Here is a 14,222-nt window from a genome sequence, read left to right as displayed (position 1 = left end):
CGGCACGTGGGATCCTCCCAGACCAGGGCTCGAACCTGTGACCCCTGCATTAGCAGGCAGATTCTCAACCACTGCGCCACCAGGGAAGCCCAGTGGACACCTTTTATATCGTCCAAATAATAACAAATACTGACCTAAAAATTACAAGACTACTCCATAGTGAGGATGGGAAAACAGGAGAGGTGTGTGTGAACACAGGGCTGGGAAGAGAGGGTACTTCCTGTAGTGGGTAATTACAGAAAATGTCTAGTACTGAAAAATTAACAAGTCAAAATAGTGGCATGTTATTTAGAAATATGGAAGTAAATAACAAAAGGATCCCTCAAGGATCAAAAATAATTACTTGGGGAGGTGAGAGTGGCTGATTTTTTTTTTTTTTAATAATGGGCCTTCCACAAGTATTTGACTATCTTAAACTTTGTGTATATACAAACGGAACTTGTGCTCATTCTGTTTTGAAAAGGTTCTGGCTACAGAAATGTCCTGAAGGAAGAAATCTTAAAGATAAACATATAAATACTTCTGAACTAAGGGAAAAATAAAATCACAAATGTGTCCTAAATTTAAGGGCTATGAATGGCCTCTAAGCAATTTAGTGTTTTCTGGAAAGGATAAACGTTCAAGAAAAAAATAAGCTCCAAGATGAAGAAAATCTCTGTATATTCCCCAGCTTATTTAACTGTATACACTGTTCACTGAACTAACGATTTTGTAAGGTAAGAAAATCATTCTTGTAATACTATTTCACATTGTTCTTAAGGAGAGAGACTGAAGAGCCTTTATCAGTTAGTTGTTTCTAATGGTTCTGAAATACTAGTAAAATAATTCTTACGACAATGGCTGAAATTTAGGGCATAAATTGACACCAACTTGCCTCTTTGTGCAGTACATCTCCTTTGCCTTTAACAATTCTAAGCTGGATCTTTGCAGTCTCTCTGCCTGCGATATACTTCCTATGGCCAACTCCTTCTGCTCACTCTGGTCTCGGTGTGAATACCATTGCTCACAGAGGCAGTCTCACCTTTCAGTCTCAAGTGCCTGCTCCCTTTTGTTCTAGATCATTCTAGAGCACTCTAGAGCCTTTTGTCCCGATCTGAAATGATCATTCCCAGAAGGCAGAGGCCTTGTCTGTCGTGTTCACCACTTTACCCCCGCCAGGTCTGTGATAGTACTGGGCAAGTATCAGGCACCCGAGGATCTGCTGACTGAATACGTGGGTATTTACCTCAGTGCTCTTGGTTTTGAAGAGTCTTGTTGCACACTCACCTTTTGGGTTTTTGTTTTTTAACCAATTTGAAAAAAAGGAAAAATCGACCTGCTGTGAGAACACCAAAAACATCCTTCAAAGTGCAGGTGGATGTTTACACTAAAGAATTACTGTTTTTCTGAGGTTCAAATTTAACTGGGAATCCTATATTTTTCTTGGCAATCCCAGTCAGGCAGTAAGAAAGAGAGAAGAACCAGAATGGGATGTGTTGGGGTAGGGGGGCAGCTAAAGGCTGCTATGAGGCCTAAGAAGTTGGGAAGACAGATGAGAAATTTGGGATTTACTGCTTTGTGCTGACCAGTGTAACTTGCCCTTTGCTACCTCCTCAAGAAAACTTCAGTAAAGGTTTACACTACTTTTCAAAAAAATAAACGCAGATGAGAGACTATGTCCTCTGAGAAGTCTTCCCTTATTTTACACCGAAAAACGTTTCCTCCTCCTGTGCCACCTCTGGACTTGGTAAACTAGCACTCTGAATTGTGTCTGTAAGCTCCAGAAGGGCAGAGTTTAAGGGTTTCCTCTGTATCACCGGCATCTAGAACACTGTGGGGCACAATGTCTGTTCAACATGAAATCTACAAGCTACATCTAAATCAAAATGCGATCAGTTATTTTAGCCGTACTCAGCATGGTAAAGAAACGTAATTTCAAAGTCTGAAGGTATACGATTAGAACATATACTTACAGTTTCAAAAGTATTCAGGATCATCAAAGGGAAAAACACATTAAAATAATCTCTACCATCTTGAAATCTCACAGGCACAGGTCTTGTGATGGACTGACAAAGAGTTGAAGGGGGTCCGCACTGATCAAAGTCCACAAACATTGCGTATTTCCATTTTAAGACCTCTTTAACGAAGGTGTCAGAGATGGACTGTGCTGACAAGAAAATGTTTACCGGAGAGGAAGGTGAAAAAGATCTGTTTTCACAAAATGGAACTTTGTAGCCTTGCCTGTTGGAATTATTTGGAGTATGACACTGGAGAACGTTGCACAAACCCTTCATTTCAGCCACTGGCTTCTGAGACACCACAGAGACTGGCTGTGGTACTTTCAAAGCAGATTGTACCCCACTTGACTTATTTTGCAGAGTTGGTAAGAGCGCTGACGTATTTACCAAAGACTTGTAAAGACCAGCAATTCGTGAAGTACTACTGGAGGTAAATATCTTAGCAGTGGGAGGTCTCGAAGGTTTAGATGAAGAGAGAGGCAAGCCAGGTCTACGAAATGTATCTTCATCTGCTGCTTTAGCTTCAGAGTGTTTGGAACAGTATTCACCCTGGTTTTCCAGTGTTTCCACACAATCTTTGTATTTACATTTTGTGCTACTCCAAGATTCCAACTGAGGCCGACTCACAGAATCTTCTTCTACCTGGACTGTATCTCTTCCATGAACTACTTCAATGAGTTCATCATTCTCTTTCTCCATTTGTCAACATAAATCCATATCTTCTGGATCACATTGTGTTAAAAATATATTATCCTCCTCTATGTCACTGTTGCATTCAGGTTCTCCCTCCTTCAAAGCTGCCTCTGCTGCTTTTTTAATGACCTCTTCAGGTACATAAGCTGGACCATAACCCCAATCATCTGTGATATCCCCTACATGAGTCAAGCACGAATTCTCTTCATTCTCTTGAACTGAATTCTTGTTGTCTGGTCTCTGATCTTGCCGAACTGAAAACACTTCACATGGACTTTCAAACTCAAAAAAATGAGAATCCGATTCCTCAAACCGCAAAAGGGACCTTGTATTTTCTTCCTTTATTACATTCTGTTCCACATTTGTGTTAGCTATTGAAGTATGATGCTCTGGACATCCTTTCTCAATGCATGTCTTACCCTGTTTAATGTGTTTCTTAAAACCCACAATTCTTTCATCATCATCATCATCTTCATCAGATTCTGAAATAATAATGACGTGTCCAGAGCAGGTTTCCCTGACACTATTTTGGTTGGCTGTCAAACATCTTCTATCATCTTTAACTTTTCTTTGTAGCTGGGATAAACTTCTTTGGGTTGAACCTGATGGGAACTTAATAACACTGGCTTGAGCTATTAAAGATAATATGTGGAGGTCTCTGTCTATCTGAGAATCTGTTAAAGGGTCAGACTTAGGACTGATGCTAAGGACCTGTTCTCTTAAATCAGAAGAAAACTCAACAGTACTCTTGCTAATTCCCGTATCTCTTGATTCAAGTCCAGTCACAGGATCTTTAAAGGGAGGTGTTTTCTCCACAAAAATATCGGTCATTTCTGTGAATGAGACCAAATCTTTATTACCAACATGACATTTTAGTATTTGACAACTGATATCAGGGGTGGAGAAAATGCCCAACTCTTCTTCCTGTACCTGTTTCTTTTTCAGCAGTAAACTGTTTTCAGGTTTTTGTTGTCCATTTTTATCATCCAGAACACCACTAGGGCCTAAAGAGAGATTGTGTATGAAGCCATCTCCTTTCTGAGCTCCTGTATCTTTCTGTGAACAGAAACTTTCAATGCTAGATACAGTCAGGTTTTCCTCTAAAGTGGTACTTTTCCTGTCTTGCTTTTTCATTACATGCAATAACTTAGCACAGATTTCATCTTTATGTGCCTTAGTGTTTGCTTTTGAGGTTTTGCCAAGAGCATCATCCTTTAAAGAGAAATCCTCATCTGATGTGGACACTTTTTCCAGAGAGTCATTGCTAGAATCAGTCAACAAACCTGTTGATGTGATTATTCCTCTGTCAAATACCTTTTCTGGACCATTTCTTGAAGTACAATTCTGTGGGGTATATGAGGAATTCTCTTTTACAGACTTATGCTTCCCTGTACTTACTTTAACTTGGCCTCGAGCTCTTTCATTCACAAGCCTTTTACTACTCGGCTTCAAGCACAACTCAGCTGAGAGATGGTCTTTGAGTTTCAAATCTTTTAGATAAGTTTGCTCATTATCCTCTTCTATGGCATTATGTGCCTTGCTGAAAATACTCTCTTTCACTTGACATGCATCAGCTTTCATCGGTTCTTTAGAGAATGTTGGGCTGGAGTTTTCCAGACAGTGCCTTTGTTTTTTAGACTTCTTCCCTGTTTGTTCACTTCCTTCTTTATTGTAAGATGCAGGAGGTGTTTTACATGGAGGAGTCAGATCCACAGAAGTGCTACACTGAGGCACTTTGAATTTTATGTTTCTAATAATTTGCTTTAAACAAGTTTGTAACTCATGGGTTTCCTGACTAGTCAACTGCCAACCTAAAGATATATTTCCTCGTAGGTATAAGTTGAGCTTATCCCAGAATCGCTTACAAAGAGTCTGCTGCCCAAGCTGATAGCCTTCTTTAAGGAGACTTCTGATCAGCTGCACACAAGCAAGTTGTACAGAGTTAGATGGCACTGAATGCAGTGACAGAGATATCATTGTTGTGCCTTTGGAGCAGTTTCCAGATGACTTCTCAGAACTCCGAGCAAACGCGGTGGTGGGAAGCTTGGCACATTTTACGATGGCTTCCACCCACTGCTGGGAACTAACCCACAGCAAATGCAAACACTTTTTATTTCTATGCAGTTCAATCACTGACACCAAAATCAGAAGGAAAAACTCAGTGACTGTGTCACACACGGCGTCCGTCTGGTTGAGGACGTCTTTGACTTCAGAATGCAGATGATGAATAACCTCCACTATATAGGCCACACCCAGATCCTTAAGATCCATGAGGGACTGCACAAAGGGGATGAACCACAGAAACGTGCTGTTATGAACACGCATGTCTTGACCGATATCTGACTGAAGCACATTAGCTAATGTTTCCATTTCTTCATACATGTTAGGACAATAATCTGGGCAAATGGCTGATCTCCACCCTGAATCCTAAAATGAAAGAGATACTGACATTCAGATAAACAAGCACCATTCATGACAGGTTTAACACAAAAGTTGCCAACAAGAAAATACACTGCTCAACTTTCCTGTGTTGATGTACATATATGGACCCCCAAGAAATTGAAAACAGTCCAATTTTGAGGTGAAGCTTTCATGAAAAGGTTAAATTTACAAAACCTCCATGTACTCTGGACCTCTTTCCTTCAGTTGGTTTTGATTTCTAGTCATGTGATTTATCTCCCTCATGCCATAAATGTTCTACCCTTCCAAAATGTACTTAAAAATTAATCTCTCAAACTGTGCATGCTCTCATTACAGACCATTTTTCCTCATGAGCTACTGTTCAATCAGAAACTGTTTTATGCAACAGTTGATTCAGAATAGCTACATATCATAAAATCAGCAATGCAACTAACCACGTAAAACACTGACTATACAATATAAAGGCAATACAATATCATCTGAATTCTCAAAATGTTTTATACCTTTTTGGTCTTTTCAGGGTTATAATTGTATACCATCTGGCTGCAAGTCACCATGTCATCTAAATATGACTCCGGTTCTGACTTGGTCCTTAAATATTAAGAACAAATAGAAATTACTGAAATGAAGGGTAAAAAGAAGAGAAAAATCCTACTGTTAAAGTCAATTATAGTAGACTTCCTCATACAGATTGTTGGAAATCCTGACACAGGAACTGAACGAACCTCACAGAGCTGTTCCGTATGTTCTGGATCTCTTTCCTGTAGCTCACATTGTTGATAATGGTTTGAAATGCCTCAATAGGATCAATCAGTTGACCCCAGACCTTAGATCCAAGACGATCCAGAATCACCATGAAACAGTGTAACGCTGGCCAGAAAGGATCCACACTATCATCTGAAACACAATGGAGTAATTTGCCAAATTACAACACAATTAGAGAAAGGGACTAAAATATATTGAGAATTAAGCATTCTTTACCTGGGTAGCAACAAAACTGAAAGCAAAACAGGAAGTAATTTAAAGTAAAGTGTTGTCAACTACAGGTTTTAGAAACCTGGCAAACTTTTAAATAATGTCTGCATTTTTTTTAAAGCAATACACCTCTGTTAAGAAATCTTGTTGTGTGGAACAAACTGAGATAGTCCAGATAAACTCAACTTTCTCACCCTATTTGCCAACCTGAAAGAATCGTTCCTCCTCTGCTTCTTCCAGACCTTTATACTCCCATCCTTCAATAAATAACAGAGGTAAAGTAGAAAAAAAAAAGGGAGAGAAAGAAAAACTTGGTATTTTCAGATCTAAACAAAGTCCATGATATGAGAAATCCTGAATTGTGTGTGTCATTCGGTTGGAATAAAGGACTGAACCCCTCATCCACTGGATAAGCAGAGATACATACTCTTTATCCATCCATTCTCAACATGGCTTTGTTGTTATCTCCATTCCATCCAACTGGCAGCAATTCCCATTACTCACACACTCTTATGCCCGGTCCTTCCCCTCTTCTCTACATGCAGGGGCAAAACACTGCCCTGCTCAAAGACCTTCACTTGCTCCTTAATGTCTTCTAAGGAAATTAGAAGCCCTCAGTCAAGCATCTGTAAGATCTTACTCTTTCTTTCCAGATTTATTTTTGACACTCACATAAAGATACACCACCTACAGAAAAAAACAGATAGCTGGCTTTTTCCAAGTGAGAACCAGAATGGCTTCACTGTTAGCACCACCTGTCATCTTCCGCAGTATTCTTAGGAGGCAAGTGCTCTAGCTCACACAATTACTGTCAACCTTAGAACTTTCTGCTTTATTTCCCTCAGGGCTCTTAGAGTCTACTTTTTTTTTTTATCATAGTCGTTCGTGTAGAACTGCTCATATACTTTTTTATCCTCTACTGAAGCTGTCTTATGTCTAGGAAGCTCTCAAATAAGGAAGAAAGTCATTAGTTAGGTGAAGACAATTATGGAATGTTTCTTAAAGAGGGGACTTCCCTGGTGGTGAAGTGGTAAAGAATCCGCCTGCCACAACATAGGCAGAACACTCTATGACATAAAAGACCCTTTTTGACCCACCGCCTAGAGACATGGAAATAAAAACAAACAAATGGGACCTAATGAAACTTCAAAGCTTTTGCACAGCAATGGAAAATATAAACAAGATGAAAAGACAACCCTCAGAATGGGAGAAAATATTTGCAAATGAAGCAACAGACAAATGATTAATCTCCAAAATTTACAAGCAGCTCATGCAGCTCAATATCAAAAAAATAAACAACCCCACCCAAAAATGGGCAGAAGCCCTAAACAGACATTTCTCCAAAGAAGATATACAGTTTGCCAACAAACACATGAAAGGATGCTCAACACCACTAATCATTAGAGCAGTGCAAATCAAAACTACAATGAGGTGTCACCTCACACCAGTCAGAATGGCCATCATCAAAAAATCTACAAACAACAAATGCTGGCGACGGTGTGGAGAAAAGGGAGCCCTCTTGCACTATTGGTAGGAATGTAAATTGATACAGCCACTATGGAGAACAGTATGGAGGTTCCTTAAGAAACTAAAAATAGAACTACCATACGACCCAGAAATTCCACTCCTGGGCATATACCCTGAGAAAACCATAATCCAAAAACAGTCATGTACCACAATGTTCACTGCAGCTTTATTTACAAGAGCCAGGACATGGAAGCAACCCAAGTGTCCATCGACAGATGAATAGATAAAGATGTGGCTATACATACAATGGAATATTACTCAGCCATAAAAAAGAAACGAAATCGAGTTATTTGTAGTGAGGTAGGTGGACCTAGAGTCTGTGGTACAGAGTGAAGTAAGTCAGAAAGAGAAAAACAAATACTGTACGCTAACACTTACATATGGAATCTAAAAAAAAGGTTCTGAAGAACCTAAGGGCAGGACAGGAATAAAGATGCAGACATAGAGAATGGACGTGAGGACACGGGGAGAGGGAAGGGTAAGCTGGGACGAAGTGAGAGAGTGGCATGGACTACCACATGTAAAATAGCTAGTGGGAAGAAGCCACAGAGCACAGGGAGATCCCCTTGGTGCTCTGTGACCACCTAGATGGGTGGGATGGGGGTGTGGAAGGGAGACGCAAGAGGGAGGGGACATGGGGATATATGTATATGTGTAGCTGATTCACTTTGTTATACAGCAGAAACTAGCACACCACTGTAAAGAAATTATACTCCAATAAAGATGTTAAAGAAGGAATCTGTAGACCCCACTCGCTGCAACTAGAGAAAGCCCATGCACAGCAACAAAGACACAACACAGCCAAAAATTAATTAATTAATTTTTTCAAAAGTAAGTTAACTTCCTTGGGCTTCAGTTTCTTCTTTTATGAAAGTAACGTGCTGAGTTAAACTCTGAAGGTCCTTTCCAATTAAAAATTCTGACTCTGTGACCAAAACCATAAAACGGTCATTCTTTCTTTCCTCCACATCATACACCCAAGTTCTTACCGTGACACTAGTATTTTCAAAGTGCACCATCATCACAATAGTCAGCAAATAAAGTTTATTACCATCTGATTGCCTCTCCATGGCGTGAAGTATTGATTGCATAAAATCATTCTGTTTGTTTGAGCCCAACAACAGTGAATCCATGGTTTGCTCCTCAAGAATGGTCAGCAACATGCAGATACCTGTAAGATCACGTATAGTTTTCTTGAATTGATTAAATAAAACTGTTCTAATGTCTTCTCCAGTTTAGTTGGCAAAAAGAATAACAAGGCAGTAAGATGAAACCAAACAGTATCCAGTGCCTCAGACATTGAAGTCTGAGATATTCATATACAACTCCTCCTCCTAAGAACAGAACTTTAGACTGAATAAAAAGGGAAAATGGCACGAACCTGGTTAGAAAACCATTTCCAAAATGACTACCACACAATTTGCATCTCATAATATCAAAGACCCCTTAAATTTTAAGAGCACTATATTTCAAGTACCAGTCACTGCCAAATATACACATGACTGTAAGACTCTGAATCAATGAAGTAGGACAGAACTACTTTAAGTCAATATACAACTTGATGAAAACCAAAGTTAGTATCGCTTTCTCCCAGGAAATATTTTACAGATGGGAAAAGAGGTATTAAACCTCTGTTTCAAGAGATCAAAACCCTATTAAGTTCAGCTGCTGTGCTAATACGGTAACATCTAATACTGCCTTAAATAAAAGATCTATTTGCCATACTTGAAAATGTACCTCTTACACAGATGATTTCTAGGATAAGAAATGTTTAAAGACAAGATGTTGTAATAGTCAATTTAATGACAGAACAAGAATTGTGAACTATGAAATCCTTTATTTAGCACTTTTGATCAGATTACCAGAAGAGATCCCTTCCCTTGCAGGATAATCATAAGAAATATTGGAAAATACTAATTATATGTGTGTAGGAACAATACTCACCTAACCAATAGTTTTTGTAGTTGGCAGTATCATACATGTGTGAAGGCAGAAGAATCAGTTTACCCTTCTCAAGGACAGAAGAAGTATCAATGTCTGGACTTTCGAAAAGCCCCAACTCAGTAACTTTAAAAAGGCAAGTCAAAACCTCCTGTAAGTCATAATAATCATCTCTGTTCACTTTCCCCAAGTTTCTTGCTGTCAGGATAGCCCAACGTGAAACCTAAAAGTGTAACACATTCATTACTTCATTTAACACACAATTGTCTACAGAAAGAATACAGTTAAAATAAGATTCTCTACAGATTACAGAGGACACAAGATACATCAAATACTTTAAAAAAATCATTGCACCGTATATCTTAAACTTATACAGTGCTGTATGTCAATTATACCTCAATAAAACTGGAAGAAAAAAACTATCATATAGAATAAAGTACTTTAGGAAAAATACATGATTTTCAGACATTTAAAGGAAATAAACCAAAAGGTCCATGATGACAGAAAAAAAAAAAAGACGGAAGATACTAATTACAACTGAACTTTGAACAACACACAAGGGTTAGGGGCACCTACCCTCTGCGTAGTTGAATACACTAATATAATTCGAATATAACATAGTTGGCAGCCCTCCATATCCTGGTTCTGCATCATGGATTCAACTAACCTCGAACTGTGTAGTACTATACTACATGCTATTAAAAAGAATCTGTGTATAAGAGGACCCATGCAGTTCAAACCCCTGTTGCTCAAGGGTCAACTGGAATGCGACATGTGAACCTTACTTGATCCTGATTTGATCTAACCCTGATAAAGCATTTTTTTTTTTTCTTTTTGCGGTATGCGGGCCTCTCACTGTTGTGGCCTCTCCCGTTGTGGAGCACAGGCTCCGGACGCGCAGGCCCAGAGGCCATGGCTCACGGGCCCAGCCGCTCTGCGGCATATGGGATCCTCCCAGACCGGGGCACGAACCCGTATCCCCTGCATCGGCAGGCGGACTCTCAACCACTGCGCCACCAGGGAGGCCCTGATAAAGCATTTTTGAGAGAGTAACTTCCACTCAAATACTGACTAGAAATATATTATTATTATTATTATAAGTGTGTCGATGTAATTGTTCTTTTTAAAGAGCACTTACCTTTTTGATACACGAACTAAAGTATTTTATGGATGAAATGCTCTGATGTCTAAGATTTGCGGTAACTAAACAGGGGTAGAATATTGACCACATATTGATAACAGATGAAGCACAGTGATGGATATATGGGGGTTCACTACACCAATCTATTTTTGTATGTTTGTAATGTTCCATAATAGAAAGTTAAAAAAGGAAAAATGAAAAGAGAAACCTCAGAAGAAATCAAAGGTCACCTCTACATGGCGATATAGCATAGGGAAGTGATTTTAAATTTATTCTGCACTACAAACTGAATTTAGTGATCACAACCAACCTTAAAAACTAAATAAAATTTAAAAAAAATCAGTGGGCTTCCTTCATAGTAACAGTAAGTACTGTTTTGTGAAATGTTTAGGTCACGTATGTCTTTATGTGTGTGAACTCGATGAAGAATATTTTTACTTAGGTTATGGGCAGAAAAGTTTGCAAAACATAGAACTAGTGGTCAAAAGAATGGGCTCTATGCCAACATAATTAAGTAATGGATTTTAAGCTATCGAAAAAAAATACAAAGGAATCAATGAGTCTATAACTTATGATAAACAGATGAATAAATGAAGAGCAGGGAAAATGGCTCTTGATTATAGTATAATCAATTTCAAGTGCTGACTGGTAAACGTGTAAAGTGCTGGGGTTGAAACTATTTTGCAATCTTAGAAAAACTGGCTCAGGGAAGAACCATCAGGTAATGCTAAATTTAGGAGAACATTTTGGTGAGGAGTAAGGTATTTATGTGATCTTAGAGTACTTAAGAAATAGACATTGTACAGTGAAGAAACTGGACAACACCTCAACTAGATGATCAAAATTAACATCACCATGAGAGGCCGGATGATATGGCATGCCGTATATCTGACAGCCTGAGAAGGACATAACATCCTTCACTTATGTAGTATTCCAGTTGGAACGTATAACCAAAGCCTAACCATGCGCAAGCATCAGACAAACCCAAAATGAAAAGCGTTCTATTTTTTGTAAATGGGAGGGAGGCAGAAATGACTATTCTTCAGAAATGTAATTGTCATAAAAGACAAAGATAGGCTGCGGAAATGTTACAGATTAAGGGAGACTAATGTAACACAACTACATGTAAATCCTGATCCTGGTCTGGATACTGGAGTACAGGGGGAAAATGCTACAAAGTACACTGGATCACATGACACAACTGGAAAACAGACCTTACTGTGTCAATGTTAAAGTCACTGAAATTTATAATATTGTGAGAATATACTTATTCTTAGGAAATATACACTGAAGTATTTAGGGGCAAAAGGCTATGATACATGCAACCTACTCTCAAATGGTCAGAAAACAAACAGCTTTGTAGTTTACTGAAAGCAAATGATAGAACAAATGGAGTGAAACATTAGTAATTGGTGAATACAGCTAAAGAATATACAGGTGTTTTCTACTTTTTTTTATTTTTGAGAAGTTTCTGAAAAATTTAAAGTATTTTCAAATAAAAACTTTAAAAAAAGCATTAGGGCTCTGGATCAGGCTGCCTATATACAAATCCCAGTCACCATACTAGCCTGTGTAACTGTGGTTAAGTCTCCTGACTCAGTTTCCTCACCTACAAAAACACATATATAATGAAGAATACAGTCATTCCTGGCCCTGCAGACCCAGTCACCCAGTCTGCAAGTGCTTGGCCCAGGTCCTGGTTGCTCAGCTGGACCTGCTTCCTCTACTGCTTTGCAGCTTTAAGAAAGCCAGTCCCGGAGAGCAGCTGGCTGTACTTTCTGTCAGTCTTCTTTCACAGGCAGGAAAGCCCCACCCTTATTTTAAGCACAGGCTTCGACTCTGGTTCTACCCTTGCCTGGAGTAGACTTGTAATTCTTATTATCATGCACAAACTCAGTCCCCTGCTACCTACAGCCACCCAGGCCGACATACAGGTTTCCACCATGTATCACTTTGTATTTCTGTTCCATTACTGGTCCAAAGAAACATTTACCCTTTAAAAAGTGGGACTATACCTTTTAGAATTCCACTTTTTGAATTCTTTTCTATCATTGTTTGGGTTTGGCACAAAGGAGACAGAAATTCACCACCATTCTGACTGGAAACCCCATTACCGTGTTCTTTCTTCGCCACTTAAAAAAAAAGCCTCTTTACTATCCTTCTATTGGCAGAGCAACCCTTCGTGGCTATTGTCTTAACGTTGTAACTCAGTTCTAGAGGCCAATGTGCACAGGTCCTACTGCACACGCTGCCTCGCCACATGATGTTAAGTCCTCAAACTCGAGCAATCAGCTCAAAGTCAGGTTCCAAGCCTCTGGTGTTGCTCTCTGCTTCTGTCTACCTACTGTTCTGATTCTCATGTTCCTCTTCCTGTTTGGCACCTAAGAACTGAATCTCCTTGTTCTCCCCTCTACCCCATCACCTGTTAAAAATCTCATCTATTAGCAAAATAATTATTTCAAGTGTTTTAACTGGTATTTCCATGTGCTTGGAGCGGGGCAGGCAAGCAAGAAAAGCAAGAGAGAACTCTCCTTCTTCGTTAGTTCAGGTCAACACACTGAAAGTTCAGGTTATTCCCTCATTTGTCTTTTAAACTGAAGCATCACCTGTCAGAACTGTTTCCCTACTCTTTTAACCCTCTTCTTTGAGCCCCCCAGCACCCCCTCCTGAACTACAGTAATGTTACAACAACAAGAGAGTAACTTTGGCAAATATTTTAAACAAAGTACACATCAAAAACCTCTATTATAGTTATCTGTAATATAGGTGCAAAAATAAAATATCCCCTCTTCCACTGCCTAACACTCACACTCACCATTTCATTGGGATGGACCAAAAACAAATAGATCCCTGGATGTTTGTCAAAAACCTGAAAGGAGCAGTTAGCTTGTTCCATCCGGCAAAGTGCTTCAATGCATAATTCATCTAAATAGAAAAAATAAGGCAGTAAACATAAGACATAAATCTTATCAACGTATCAAGATTCCCTAAATTTGGCTCCTTCAGTTGCTCTGTAAGTAAATGAAAAGTTGCTCCTTTTTTTTTTTTAAACTGAGGCATAAAAATGCTGTAAATGTAGGAATGATATTTAGCTGCTGAAAGACCGGTAGGTTGATCATAGTGTGTGCCTATGAATTGCTCTGACTTTCCTAGTACAAACATCTTTTTTCACACTGGGCATAATTATCTCCAGAGAGCACCTTCTTAGAAGTATGGCTATAGGTCCAATTCCATTAGCATTTTACATTTTGATCCATGAGGACTTTATCTTGTACCACAGGGATAAAATCAGCTTTGCCCCACAAATGGCTATTTTGTCCTACTCTCAGTTACTGAGTAATCCATTTTCTCCACTGGTTTGAAATGCTATCATCAGCAAAGAGTAAATTCCCCAAATATATTCGGTTTACTTCTGGAGTCTCTACACTGCTCCATGAGTCTATCTGTACCAGCACTATCTTAATCCCTGTTGCTTCATGGAAATTTCTTCATCACTCTTTCAAAAATATACTGAATAGACTCATACG

The 14,222-nt window shown here is 39.1% G+C and overlaps 1 pseudogene across 1 annotated transcript in view; it reads right to left on the bottom strand.

Moving 5' to 3' along the window:
* Positions 1 to 14,222, bottom strand: part of LOC308609732 (putative helicase senataxin) — a 70,473-nt pseudogene that overhangs the window by 44,131 nt on the left and 12,120 nt on the right. The window contains exons 4-9 of the transcript in view: positions 13,511 to 13,620; positions 9,558 to 9,777; positions 8,665 to 8,784; positions 5,837 to 6,008; positions 5,615 to 5,702; positions 1,953 to 5,117 (exon numbers count right to left, since the gene is read on the bottom strand). The product of the transcript in view is annotated as a putative helicase senataxin (transcript). The remainder of the gene's footprint in view (positions 1 to 1,952; positions 5,118 to 5,614; positions 5,703 to 5,836; positions 6,009 to 8,664; positions 8,785 to 9,557; positions 9,778 to 13,510; positions 13,621 to 14,222) is intronic.

Source organism: Mesoplodon bidens (genome assembly GCF_964165515.1).
Source record: "Mesoplodon bidens genome assembly, chromosome: Y".
Lineage (NCBI taxonomy): Eukaryota > Metazoa > Chordata > Mammalia > Artiodactyla > Ziphiidae > Mesoplodon > Mesoplodon bidens.
Note: the sequence above shows the minus strand (reverse complement) of the source record. Positions and strands in the feature narration are given on the sequence as shown.